The following is a 13,375-nucleotide window of genomic DNA, read 5'->3' as shown; positions in this document are numbered from 1 at the left end:
TTCTCTCTTGACTCAACTAATTAAAGGTGCGCAGTCTTTGTCACCTTCTTGTTTGTAATTTTTTTCTGAATCCGATTTTTTTATACCTGCATTTAAAAAAATTGCAAAATTTGCCGCCCCCTAATTTTGCCGCCATGGGCCGCGGCTCATGTGGCCACCCCCTTAATCCGGCCCTGCTGCGCCCCGCATTGCGCAATGCGTGCAAGTATCCCTGTTAGGTTTGTAGGCGCCAGTGCGTCGCCGCTCCGCTTTGTGTTAGGCTAAGGCTCTAATATTTAATCTCGCGGAGTCAGCGTTTTTCAATTCATGATTTTGAAATGTTCGCACACTCTGCATGGACTATTCTCATTTTAATTGATGAAAAAAAAAAAATGTTTTAAAGGAAAATATAATGTTTGTTTTGTAAATATTAAGGTAGTTCCGTATCAAACTTAATGATTTTCAAAGCACACGAATTTTTACACAATTTCTTATAGCCTTGTATAGCCAATGGCGATAAAGTGTAAAGCCTTGCGATAGGAACTATAGCCCGACTGTATACTTTTTTATAGCTTCGTATAGCCCGGCTATATGATTTGCTCCGCTTTCTACAGCCAGCTGTATGATTTTCAATAGCCTTCTCTAGTCGGCTATAAGAACTCCTATGGTATTTTGAAACGCAGCTCCTATCGCCAATTTTTACCAGGGACTACACGAACTTCATCATAACGTCCGGATGCAACTAATTCGGGCTCAGTGGATGTCCATGTTGCATACGCACGAAAGTGAAGGCGTTTTAACTTCGGACACTAACCGCTCCACCAGCGGCGCTCGGTGGAGCGAGTCAATGAAAAGAGTCGGACAAAATGTAAAAACATCAAAAGCTCATATCTGTTCTAATACGGGACGTAGAGGTTTTAGAAGTGGTTTTATTAATTTTCTAAGGAATTTTCCTTCAATCAGCATCCCATAAAATTGAAGCTGTGAGACAATCAACATAAAAACTTGCAGTTTATTCAGTCGAAAATGTCTAGTTCAACCTCTCTGTGCGGCGGCGGGCTTTACCGCGAAGATATATAATGACAGAGTGCCTTCAATTCTTCATATATACTCATTAGGCATCAATAGTTGCTCTACCAGTCATGCTTAGCACATCGCGACATTAAAACTAAAGTACAGAAAATATTCACTTCTCACGCCTGTAGGCAACTAATCGTGGCTAGGAGATATTATTTTTGTAGTACAGTATAAACGAAGAATTTATTTGAAGCGTTCCACCATTTTGGATCCTCGCAGTAAAGCCCGCCGTTGGCGCCGCGCCGCGCGCGGGTGAAGTGGTGCGGCGAGTGCCTGGACAGCCATAACGCCTTCACTTTCGTGCGCACGCAACACGGATATCCATGGAGCCCGAATAGTTGCGTATAGGTCCAGGAGTTAAAATAACATTTGTACAGTGTTTGTCCCATTCGACACTAAATACGAGAGCTTTGCTCATTTCTTTAACGAACCGTAAGATACCTAATACTAGCGTTGCCTCTTGTACCGATTAAGTAAACTGTTACTGGTTTTTATCGCGACATTGTCAATTATCCGAATCATGTTTTAATGTTTTTATGCTGAAATGTTGGCTGCGGCCTTTATCCTCTCTGATCTAATAACAGCTGGAGCAAAGTCGTTTCGAGATATCTTCAGGAAAAAATCAAGCGCGCAACTCAACATACTTATTTGTATTTTTCTTTGCTGAGGAGTCAGAAATAAGGCCAGTCAGAAATGTAAGTCAATCTAGTGGTTTATTTAGTGCCCAGTGCTGCAGGATCCAAAACCTGTAAAAATATTTCTTAAGTCACTGATTGCTTCAGGATCATTGAATTGGAGCACCACTGGACGAAGCTTATAAAGAAAGCGAATCAATCATGAAGTGTTCAAAAGAGGCCGGCCTATATTTCTCGCATGAAATCCTTGGTAAGGCGTTAACAAAATCAACTAAATGTGCCCTCTCGAGTTTTCCTTATCCAGGTATTCGTATTTTCAAACAACCCTCACAAACATAGGCGGTTCCAGACCTTCATGCTTGGGGGTGCCCAGAGGTGGAAAATGTCGGAGACCGCCCCCAAAGGGAACGGTCGCTCAGGGGAGGCCTAAGTTTCGGCCCTCAAGTTTTATCCCTTTTCTACCCTTTTTGATGCCTCCTTTCTCTTTTTCTCTCCTTCCTTTCTACTTAAATACCTATAAATTCGATGTAGAAAATTTTTAGCAAAACTTTCCATCAAAACTACAATCTTACCATGAAAAACAGTAGAATCTTTGTAAAACACGGCTATCAATATTAATTCTGGACACCTGCAGATTTCAAAAATTAATGAAATAAAAATATTGCCAATTTTTTGCGCTTCATAATACGATTTTTCCTCGACGTTTTTACTTGCCCAAAAGCCTCTTTCACGGTTCCGGTAACCGTACTTAATTTTCGCTTGGGGATGCTCGGCACCCACTGGCACCCCCGTAGAACCGCCTCACTGTGGGCCAGATCGTGTCCGTAGCGGCGCGAAATGCAATTTTTCGACATTTTTTTTTCCACATCAGAGCTATCTTAATCGATGCTTAGATACCTACTGATAACGAAATTACATGGGAATATCTAAAATATTCATTATATCTGCGGTTTCCACGTATATAGACATGCAGCATGTGGAATGTGATGAACCCAGATTTCTGCAACCTGAGGCGCGCGTTGTATACTCGATGATTTCACAAAGCACTCGTGAACCTTAAACCATTATATGCATCTGACTGGTAAACTCCATTGCATGACAAGTATTTTCGCTTTTGCAGATCCGAAAAATATTGATTTTTAGCTGCAGGGCATGAGATCAAAGTTGCCCGAAAAATAAGCCTTAAAAAATGAATTTTTCAGAATATTGTAGACTGGGAAAGTGTCATTGCGGTTCGTTGCGCGGTTCTCTCTGGTATTTTTAGAAAGCACATATCCTAGAGATACCATATACCAAAGCACAAACGGTACAAACCGGTACAACCATATTTGTCGGATGATTATTTGAGGCGACCTCCAATTTCCGCGAAAATCAGATATAGAGGTTTTAAGGAACTACGTTACACAGTAAAGCGGCCAATGAAATATTTTAACACAAATTCATGTTTTAAGGGTTTTTAAGGTTTCTAATAGCATTTCTCGCTCTTTCGATACTTTAGGGTGGAAGGAGGGGAGGGGGAGGCCGACCAAAATCAGACAGTCAAAAATTGTTTATGGTTAACAATTTTCTTGAGCTCAGTAAATAATGATAATTTTTTTACATCCGTTCACGCATTCAGCCCAAATAGGACTGGTTTTAAACCAATTTGGCAATGAATAGGAAAATTCTACAGTCATATGGCACCTAAGTTTAGAGTGAGTTGACCGTCGTCGCTGGCACCAATAAAACTGATGAAATTTCAATTTCATTGTTAGACTGAAAGTAATGTAATATCGTATGATTGAAGTCACTCAGATAACTAAATATTGACTTCTTTAAATACAACTATGCCTAATTTAGTGTTACACCCCTCCTAAAAGCTATTGTCATCGTGTAAATAATGTGTTATTTTAGGTAAGTAACGGTATCCTGAGCTGTGTACGAGCCGGTTCTTGTTATTGCGTTATTTTCATACCAGTATTAATGTTTGATCGAATTAAGAGAATTCGATATAGAATCCTCCTCTCCCTTGAAGATATCATCCTCAAGCACGCAAGATTGCATAAAGTACAGTTCAACAGAGGAGTTGAAATTTCAGCAGTTATATTGGTGTCAGCGACAGTCAACTCACTCTAAACTTAGGTGCCATATGACTGTAGAATTGTCCTATTCATTGCCAAATTGGTTTAAAACCAGTCCTATTTGGGCTGAATGCGTGAACGGATGTAAAAAAATTATCATTTTTCACTAAGCTCAAGAAAATTGTTAACCATAAAAAATTTTTGACTGTCTGATTTTGGTCGGCCTCCCCCTCCCCCTCCTTCCACCCTAAAGTATCGAAAGAGCGAGAAATGCTATTAGAAACCTTAAAAACCCTTAAAACATGAATTTGTGTTAAAATATTTCATTGGCCGCTTTACTGTGTAACGTAGTTCCTTAAAACCTCTATATCTGATTTTCGCGGAAATTGGAGGTCGCCTCAAATAATCATCCGACAAATATGGTTGTACCGGTTTGTACCGTTTGTGCTTTGGTATATGGTATCTCTAGGATATGTGCTTTCTAAAAATACCAGAGAGAACCGCGCAACGAACCGCAATGACACTTTCCCAGTCTACAATATTCTGAAAAATTCATTTTTTAAGGCTTATTTTTCGGGCAACTTTGATCTCATGCCCTGCAGCTAAAAATCAATATTTTTCGGATCTTCAAAACCGAAAATATTCTCCTTCCAATAGAATTACAAGGTTAGATGATAAGATTGCATTTTCCGGTTCGATGATTGTGTTTTTCCCCCATTTTATAAGAGCACAAGATCCTCTTTTTTATCGAGCAATTTCTTCAGCTTTCGACGTCCAAAACCTACATTTAGACATTTTTGCCGGTTTTTTTGACACAAAATTTGGAAAGAGGGGATCAAATTACCCTAGGAATCATCATGTTTTGAACGATATGCTTGATCTAGCGGGAGTTATCAATTAAGCGCCGCTACGGACACGATCTGGCCCACTGTGGCCTATGCTCACAAATATATTCACTAAAATTGTGTATGGCCAAGCCTGTGTGAGGCTAAGTTCAAATGTATTGTCCACACGAGCAGCGAACCAAAGTTTGCAAAAATATTTAAACATCCTCTGAAAATGAGGGTCTCTCGGAGCAAAAGCGTTGCGCCAAAACGCCGATGATCTCCGATTGCTGTTCCGCTGCCGTCCCACACCGCCATGCCTCATCGACTGAGAACTTCCCAGGGAAGAGTCAACTTTCTTTCTTGGCGTTAACTTTAATGAGGTATAAAATATGCGGACAGTGGCGTTGAAACATGGTTTAAAATCTTAAGAGAAATCACTTGCACAAAAACGTGAGCGTCTATACCGGCGAGAGGTGTACTTGGACGTTCCGGAAGACCCTACACCTCAGTTCATAGTGTTTGAGTCATAGGTTTTCCGTCGATGTGTGAAAACACGCGCCACCTCTTTAGAGCGTGCTTAGGATTATTTGGATCATCCATCGCATCGGTTAGAGTCCCTTTATACTGAGAGTCAAGACAATTCGGCTCACGGATGTCACAAACGGGAATAAAGATTACAGAAATTGAACGTTTTTCGTAATCTTTGATCGGCCCATTCTCAAATGCCTTTCTCCGTTCCTCCTCTCATTCCGTTTGTTCCTTGCCGAACCCGTAATTCCCTGGTCCATTCCAGATTATAATCTTTGCAATTGGTGAAAATGTAATCTTTATTCCCGTTTGTGACACTGTGGAGGCCTAAAATACGGGAACCAATCAGAAATGGATTCAAATTGTCTTGACTCTCAGTATAAAGGGACTCTAGCATCGGTAAGAGAGACTGCGCAATAGAACACAGAGAGCAAGTCTGAATGGAGATGTTGCATGTGTGAGGAATTAGCGGAGGAATTTTGACGGTTGATTCATATGTAAAAGTTCGCGAGAAACACGGTGGTGCTACTGGTTTTTTCTGAAATCAACTCCCAAGCTCAAAAAAAGCTCTCAAATTGAGGCCAAAATGGAGGAGATATCCCACCCTACCTTGAGAGTCCACCTCTACATCAAAACAAACTCTCCATGCAAAGATAGGGAGCAAATACATTGACAGGATTGCCGTGTTTTCAGTTTTAGAGTCCCCAAATGAAGTGGCAGCCCTGTCAATGTATTTGCTCCCTATCTTTGCATGGAGCCGAAGATAGGAGAGATGTGTTCCGGCCCCTTTTTAAACTTTTTCCCCGAATCTGAGCGACACCTCATTGACAGCGCATGCAGCAGAGCATTGAGAGCTCACGCCTCGCGTCATCGCGCCTTCAATTTTTCAGATACAGCACCGACGTCCAACAAGTACGAATAGTTGTATCTCTGCGCCTTCGTAAACGCGCATCCTTTCCCTCGTTTTATTTCCATATTGTATTTATTTGCGTTTGTCTTATTTGTTATGGTACTTCAAGCACTACGAGAGTAACACAGCCGGAGGTAGGAGAGATGTGTTCGGGCCTCTTTTTTAACTTTTAAAATATGTTTAAAGGTCTCTCAAGAGGTCCATAAAGGGTGCGTATGTCTAAAAATCAAACCGACTATTGCTTCTGGGGGAGTCATGATAGCGAATGGAGGAGAGGGATGATAAAGCGCCTATATGTCAACAAAAAGGTGAACAATTCACAGAAAAATGTTAACGCTTCAGAAAGTAGTTTTTGGACCTCTGTTCACCACATCATGCGTAAAAGCACCTTTCTTTACCCCTAACTCTCTTTTTCCGTTCACCTAAGGAATTTTCCGCACATATTCTCGGTAGTAATTTTTTTTCTCTTCTTATTTTGCTATCTGTCAGAGGGGCGCGTTTTCGGCGCACCAAGGGGGCGTATCAGCCAATGGCAGATTGGCCTTATGGCCAGTCCGAGCCTGGAAGAAACCAAGGGTGTCACTACCGCGGTGGATGACGTCATGAACCGAATTTTTTAAAACGCGATATGTCGGTTAACGTAAAGAGTTGCTGTTTGGGCATATCTTATTATTTTTAGCTCAACTTTAAAAGAATCAAGCATCAGAACACGATTCTGAGACCAGCGCAAATGACCGATTGATACCATTGAAGCAGAGCCTTCTAGTTAAACGACAAGTTAAGGACAGTCGAGGGAGACAAAAAAGTATGGCAATCGAAATACTAGGGGGAAATACAATTGTTAAATATTTTCTTCGTTGAAAAAAATAACTGTTTTCTAGAGTTGAAAGAGGTTACTTTAATTTAGAGTCAGTTCGCCTTCAATTTTTAGTGTAGGCAAAGCGAGCTCCCACGTGGTCGAATAGTGGTATCATCCCTCATATAATAGCCAGACGGTCTCTTATCAGCGAAGTCATTGTAGACACGATATTGTAAGAAGAGGATGAAAAAAGAGGGGAATAGAAGAAGCTGAAAAGAGAGAGCGGAGGAGAGGAAGAAGAGGAACAGAGAAAATGAGGAAGAAAAGACAAGAGAAAGAAGAAAAGAGTGGGAAGAAGAACCACCACTAACCAATATACCACTGTTTAGACCATTGTTTAGAGGAAAATCGACGAAAACAATCTCCAGAGTTGGTAACGGTTGGCAAAAGTTGAATGAAAGAGACAAGACAACCGGAAGTGGTATGAAGTGACCAACAAAATATATGATTCAGTTCAAACGGGCTCTGACATCATGGCACAGACGCCACAGGGCTGCAGTGCTAAAGACAAACGCCGTATGAGCATTCGATGTTGCCAAATTTCCTCTCAGAAAATTTGTATTTTTGAGGTTGTCAATATTTATCCTCGAAATTTTTAGATACTTCAGATCAAATTACGAGCAAAATTCTCTGAAAAATCGAGGAGAAAATATTTATACACATTTCCCCAAAAATTCGTAATTTGTCAAAGGAAATTTGGTTCTTCTTGAAGGCTCACACGGCGTTCTTCTCTAGTGCGGCTGAGTTGAGGCTTCCGGAATACGCTGCGCATTCTGCATTCGGATGGCGCACTAGCCGCACAGTGGATCGAGTCAATAGGGGAGGTCGCGCGGACAAAATTTGGAAACTTTAAACGCTTACAACTCTGTTTATACAAACCTTTGTAGTTCTATAGGTGGCACCATTGGCTTCCTCAGAAAATTTCCTTCAATGAGCATCCCTTGAAATTTAAATTGTGACGAGATCAACATCAAAAAACAATTTTATGCCCGACCTCTCTAATTGACTCGATCCACTGTGAGCCGCTAGGAAGTTCGGTTAAATCGGAGTGTGCGACTTAAGATTCAAAAGACGCTTTGTAGTCATACACTGCCGCGCTGAGGAGAAACGCCGTATCAACAATCAGACGTTGCCAAATTTCTTTCAATAATATACTATATTTTAAAAAGCTACCAATATTTATCCTTGAAATTCTCAGACGTTTCCGATTAAAACGCGAGTAAAATTCTCCGAAAAATCGGGAGAAAAATATTCAAAAGTTTCACCAGAAACTCGAGTCAAATCTAACAAAATTTGGCAGCGTCCGATGGCTCACACGATGTTCTTCCTTAGCTCGGCAGTGCTGGGGGGAAATCGAGGGATCGATAAACACGGGTGGGGCCTTCGGGGGGTCAGGGCCCATCCAAAATTAAACGGCACCGTGCTCGTATTGACACAGTGTTGAGCGCCGAGCGGTTGTAGCCATGTGCTGATACTTTGGGGTCTGAGTGCTAGTTATTCAAATATACTTTTTGCCGCGAGAAGCTTAATATTTAGGTCAGTGGAACTCATTTCTTAGAGTTTGCTGTTGACCTTGAAACGATTCCCAGATTTCCTGTGAGCGCACATCGAGGACTAAAAAGCTGAAACGTGATCGGAACCGAGGAGTCCATTTTTGTGGTCATCGTTTGTTAGCGGTTGAGATCTCAACGCGAGACAAGGGATATTTAGTGTCCTCGCCATTTTTGCCTTTATTTTCGGAGACCTTTATGGAATATGCGAGAGGAAATCGACACTTATGTGTTCTGATTTCACGGATGTTCTCATCTTGAGAGTTTATACAGTGAGCAGCCCGCGTAACCGGCAACAACATTGGTGAGTGACCGTAGGTCAGGACTGTAACTTTTGATAATAATGTGTTTTATTTTTCTTTTCTTTTTTATTTGTACATTGTTACATTTACAATAGAGTTTCTACTGCTCGTGGCCAATATTTCGGCGATTTGAATCATCCAAGATCCCTGAAAAAATTTAAGTATTGGCCTTAAGTTATTGATAAAATGTAAAAAATCTCAGTACATTTTTCTTACTTTGCGTTAAAGTCTCTATATTGATAGCCTAGTTAAGGAATGAGGTACGCCTAGAAGCCTAGATGAGCCTTAGAATATGTAAACGAGGATTTCAGACCCAATCTAAAATTGAGCATGCTCCCTTTAACGACCTCGGTATTCAACCGACCGCGGCTCTATTTTTCTACCTTCGCGTTAAAGTCTCCATTGATAAACCTTGTTAGGAAATGAGGTAGTGAGATACGTCTACATGAGCCTTGGAATATATAAACGAGGATTTCAGACCTGGTCTTAGAAATGAACATGCTTTCTTCGAAGACCTTCGTTTCACTAGGCTGCTCTATTTTTTGTACTTTCGCGTTAAAGTCTCCATGTTAATCAACCTTATTAAGGGATGAGGTGCGGCCAGATGAGCCTTATTAGAATACGTAAACTGTAATTTCAGACCTATTCTAAAAATAAGCATGCTCGCTTTAACGATTTTAGTTTCAATCGACCGCTCTATTTTTCTACCTTTGCGTTAAAGTCTCCATGTGGATAAACCTTGCTAAGGGATGAAGTGCGGACACTCTCATGCAAAATTTGATGAAAACTTTTTTCCACGGAGCCAATCACGTTCATTGATATCTTACGTCACATCCCAAACATGAGTCCAATCATTTCTACTAGCCTTTCCACTAGCCTTTAATGCCAATTAATTGAGGTGGTCCGTGCGAAAGTGCGAAACCTCCTATCTCCGTTTTCGACTTTGCAGTCTTCTTGTCATACTTCATTTGTTCTGTGGAAAACTGGTCAAGGTAATTTATTGAAAACTATTCTGATTTTTCTTCTGTATAAGCAAAATACTATGCAAACATTTCGAGCTATAAATTTGGCTCTTCCACTCTCGAAAAATAAAATAGCTACAGAAATTTTGAAACAGTACAACGGAGACGTGTGGTTTCGCACTTTGACCATCGATATGAATGTTTTTTCTAAACTGGAAAATTATGGAGTTTTCCGCTGATCAGCGCGGAACAATTTACGTTGATTTTTTACGGTGACACAACAGTTGAGCTTCACTGAAAAAAAATTCTCGGCGTTTTTACCAAGGTCCGTAGGTACCTTTACCATCTCACTTTTTTACCAATTATTGGTAATTTTACCAAGACAGACTGGTAAGCTGACTTAAAAACCGGCATTTTTACTGTTTTTCTCAGGTAAAAATACCACTTTTATTGGTAATCAATTCCCGGTAACTTTGCCATTTTATCTCGGTAATTCTACCACAGTCGATAAAATATATTGGCGTTTTTACCAAGATCCAGTAAAATTACCGAGAAAGTTCAATAATTTTACCGATATTTCTCGGTAAAATTACCAATTTCGCAAATGGTAATTTTACCAAGAAAAAACTGGGATATAATAGAAGCCTGAATTCTTGGTAATTTTACCCTTTTCCTAGTATTAGTAAATACACCGAGATTTTTTTTTCAGTGTTTGATGTTTAAATGCGAGCAAATCGGCTCCACTGTCGACAACTGAGCGTCAGCGGGCTGCGTGGGCTTTCGAACCATTTTTTGAACGTGAAAAGTGAAAAGGCATTCGAGGACCGAAAGACTTCGTGACCGAGCGTGTCAAAGCAAATACCGAATTCAGATCCGGTTTCACGAAAATGATGTCTTGCATGGGCCTTAATTTGAAAACAAAAGTGGTTCGACAGCTCTCGATTCCCCTCCTACACACTGTCGAAACAACCTTATCTCCTTCTTCCACCGATCCCTTAGCCCTTGACTTTGGTTTTTCAAAAAAATCTATCCCGAAAACTCGTAAATCGATTTGATTTCTCGGAACACCGTCTCCTCCCTTTCCGTATCCAGTCTATTATGTTACGTTCTATCGATTTTTCCGATGGAGTAAACTTTTTTTAATACATCCATTGAAGAGCACCATTTTAAGTTCAAAGTCTTGTCACGTCGGTCATTGAGCTTCGATTGCTACGTTACCTGCAATCTATGTTCTTTCCAGCTGAACCAATTTTATTATGCTACCATGGATAGCATAATTATAGAGGTGATCTACTAAAACAATTTTTTTCTTGGTAAGTACAGAAATAAATCGGAAGTTTTGAAGAAGTCCGAGTTGATATAGATTGATACTATAAGAATAAACACTTCGAGGAAAGGGTACAGTAATAAAGGTTGGAAGGATACTGATGCCGAATTGTGGGAAACCTTAAAAAGAGTTTTTTTTTTGGATCGGAAACCTGTTCACGAATTGTCAATAATTCAGCTTGAATGAATTATAATATGTGTATGTCTTTTTTCTACACGATTCATTGAGGAACGGCCAATCATGACGAATACACCTCTCTCATAATTAATGTCTTCTGTGTTTCCTGTGCTTTCTGTGCAAAAGCCTTTAAACGCGTGCATATAAAGTCATAGCTTTAAAGCAAATAGATCACTTAAACAGACCAATCAGTGGTCAAAGTGTGGAGGCATCTACCTCCATTTGCGACGTTGTAGACTTCCCGTCATATTTTATTATTTTTTTGGAAAACTAGTGGACGTGATTAATTGAAAACTTCCTTGATTTCCCTCTCTACTAGCAGAGTATTTTGTATGAACTTCCAACAGCTATAAAGTTGGCTTATATGTTTCTCATTTAAAATATACAATAGGGGAGGGTATTTACGGGGACTATATTTTACGGGATGCATAATTTGATCATTTTCGGTCCTTGTTTGGATCTGATATTCACCGAATAAACAGTAGCTAGCAGCCTAATTGTTGAAATTGTGTGTTTGTCGGGTGGACTTGGATGACATGGGTTAAAAGGCGGAGCGTGATTGGTCGGCTATGTCTTATCGCTGCTTTATCGTGCCTTTGTTGGGTGGAGTGGACGACATACTGTCGGAAACCAAGGAGGTGACTTTAGCTTGTTGTGAGTTCCACCCGACATAATAGGCACGACAAAGCAGCGATAAGACGTAGCCTACCGATCACGCTCCGCCTTTTGACCTATGTCATCTATGTCTACCCAACAAACACACAATTTCAACAATCAGGCTGCTGAAAGCAGATTTTTGCATAATATACGGGTTTAGCGGGTCGGCGGGTAAATGTCTAAAAATTTGAATTTTTTAACCAGAATTTGCCATTAGATCCGTGTATATGCCAGTATCAGACCCAAAAAGAAACCGGAAAGGATTAACCAATATATATTTCGTAAAATATAGTCCTTGAATAAGCAAAAAATCGTAAAGTTGAAGAAAAGCAGCGCCCAAAAACAGCCCTTATGGATACACCTCCTCTTTTCCGAAAAAGGCTTGTCCAGTTAACGCCCTCCAAACGCCACCGAACTTCAACATGGATCATCAGCAGAGACTGCTGGTGGACGTGAGCTACTCCTCTGCGATTTTAGTCTATCGATCAAAATCGCCCAATGAGCTATTAATCTGGGTTCAGCGGCCAGTCTGCTGTTTTCTAGACACGGCAACTATGCTCGGCTTTAGATTCTAATTGATTTATGTATCAACCCAGATTAGTTGAATTCAGCTGAATCGCTTCTGTCCGCACTCAACTCTCGTCCACTCCAAGATTCCGCTCACACCGACCACGCCACGACGCGACGCACCGCGACGCCGCGCGCCGAGCCGCACAATGGATCGAGTCAATTGGAGAGGTCGGACATGACATTTTTTAATAAAACTGCAAATTTTGATGTTTATTTCGTCATTTTAAGCGCTCAGCCGATAGGCAGCGCTTTTTGATTTCGACTTGCCTCTGAGTACTAGTATACTAGTGCCAATGCGTTTAAATGGCGCACCAGCTCATCGATGTGTAGGCTTTTTGGGGGGGTCCATTTTTAAAATAAATAAAGCTGTGAAAACTGTATTTTATGCTTTTAACGTAATGCGCAGGTAGTTTCGATCGTTTGTCTATAAGAAAATTTCTTAGCGGTAGAGTAATTCTTATCGAAATTGATCGTTGAACTCAAATGAAGCCTAAAAAAAAACGCGCCTGATGAGCTCAACGGTGAGCTCATTTTCGGGAAACAAAAATACGCGTTTACGGTTTCCTTGGTAACCTTCGTTTGTTATCAGCTGATGTTTTATTTCCATTTCCCAGCCAAGTCGACGGAGTTTATACTTCCTTTCTCCACTAAATACATTTACTAACACCTGAGCGCTTTTCTAATACGACAATATTAGACCTTTCCCGCTTGTTTTAAATTTCAAGGGGTGCGTAAAGAAGAAGATTTCACGAGAAAACCAATGAGACCACTTTTAGAACCTCAAAGTTTTGTAGAAACAGAGTTATAAGCGTTTAAAGTTTCCAAATTTTGTCCGACCTCTCTTATTGACTCGATCCACTGTGCGCCGTGTCCTCCTACTGCCCCCTGCCCACCCTCCTCTCTAGGATCTCGCCGAGACGCACCGCGACGCACAGTGGATCGAGTCAATAGGAGA

Source organism: Bemisia tabaci, chromosome 4, assembly GCF_918797505.1.
Source record: "Bemisia tabaci chromosome 4, PGI_BMITA_v3".
Classification (NCBI taxonomy): Eukaryota; Metazoa; Arthropoda; class Insecta; order Hemiptera; family Aleyrodidae; genus Bemisia; species Bemisia tabaci.
This window is presented reverse-complemented; position numbering follows the sequence as displayed.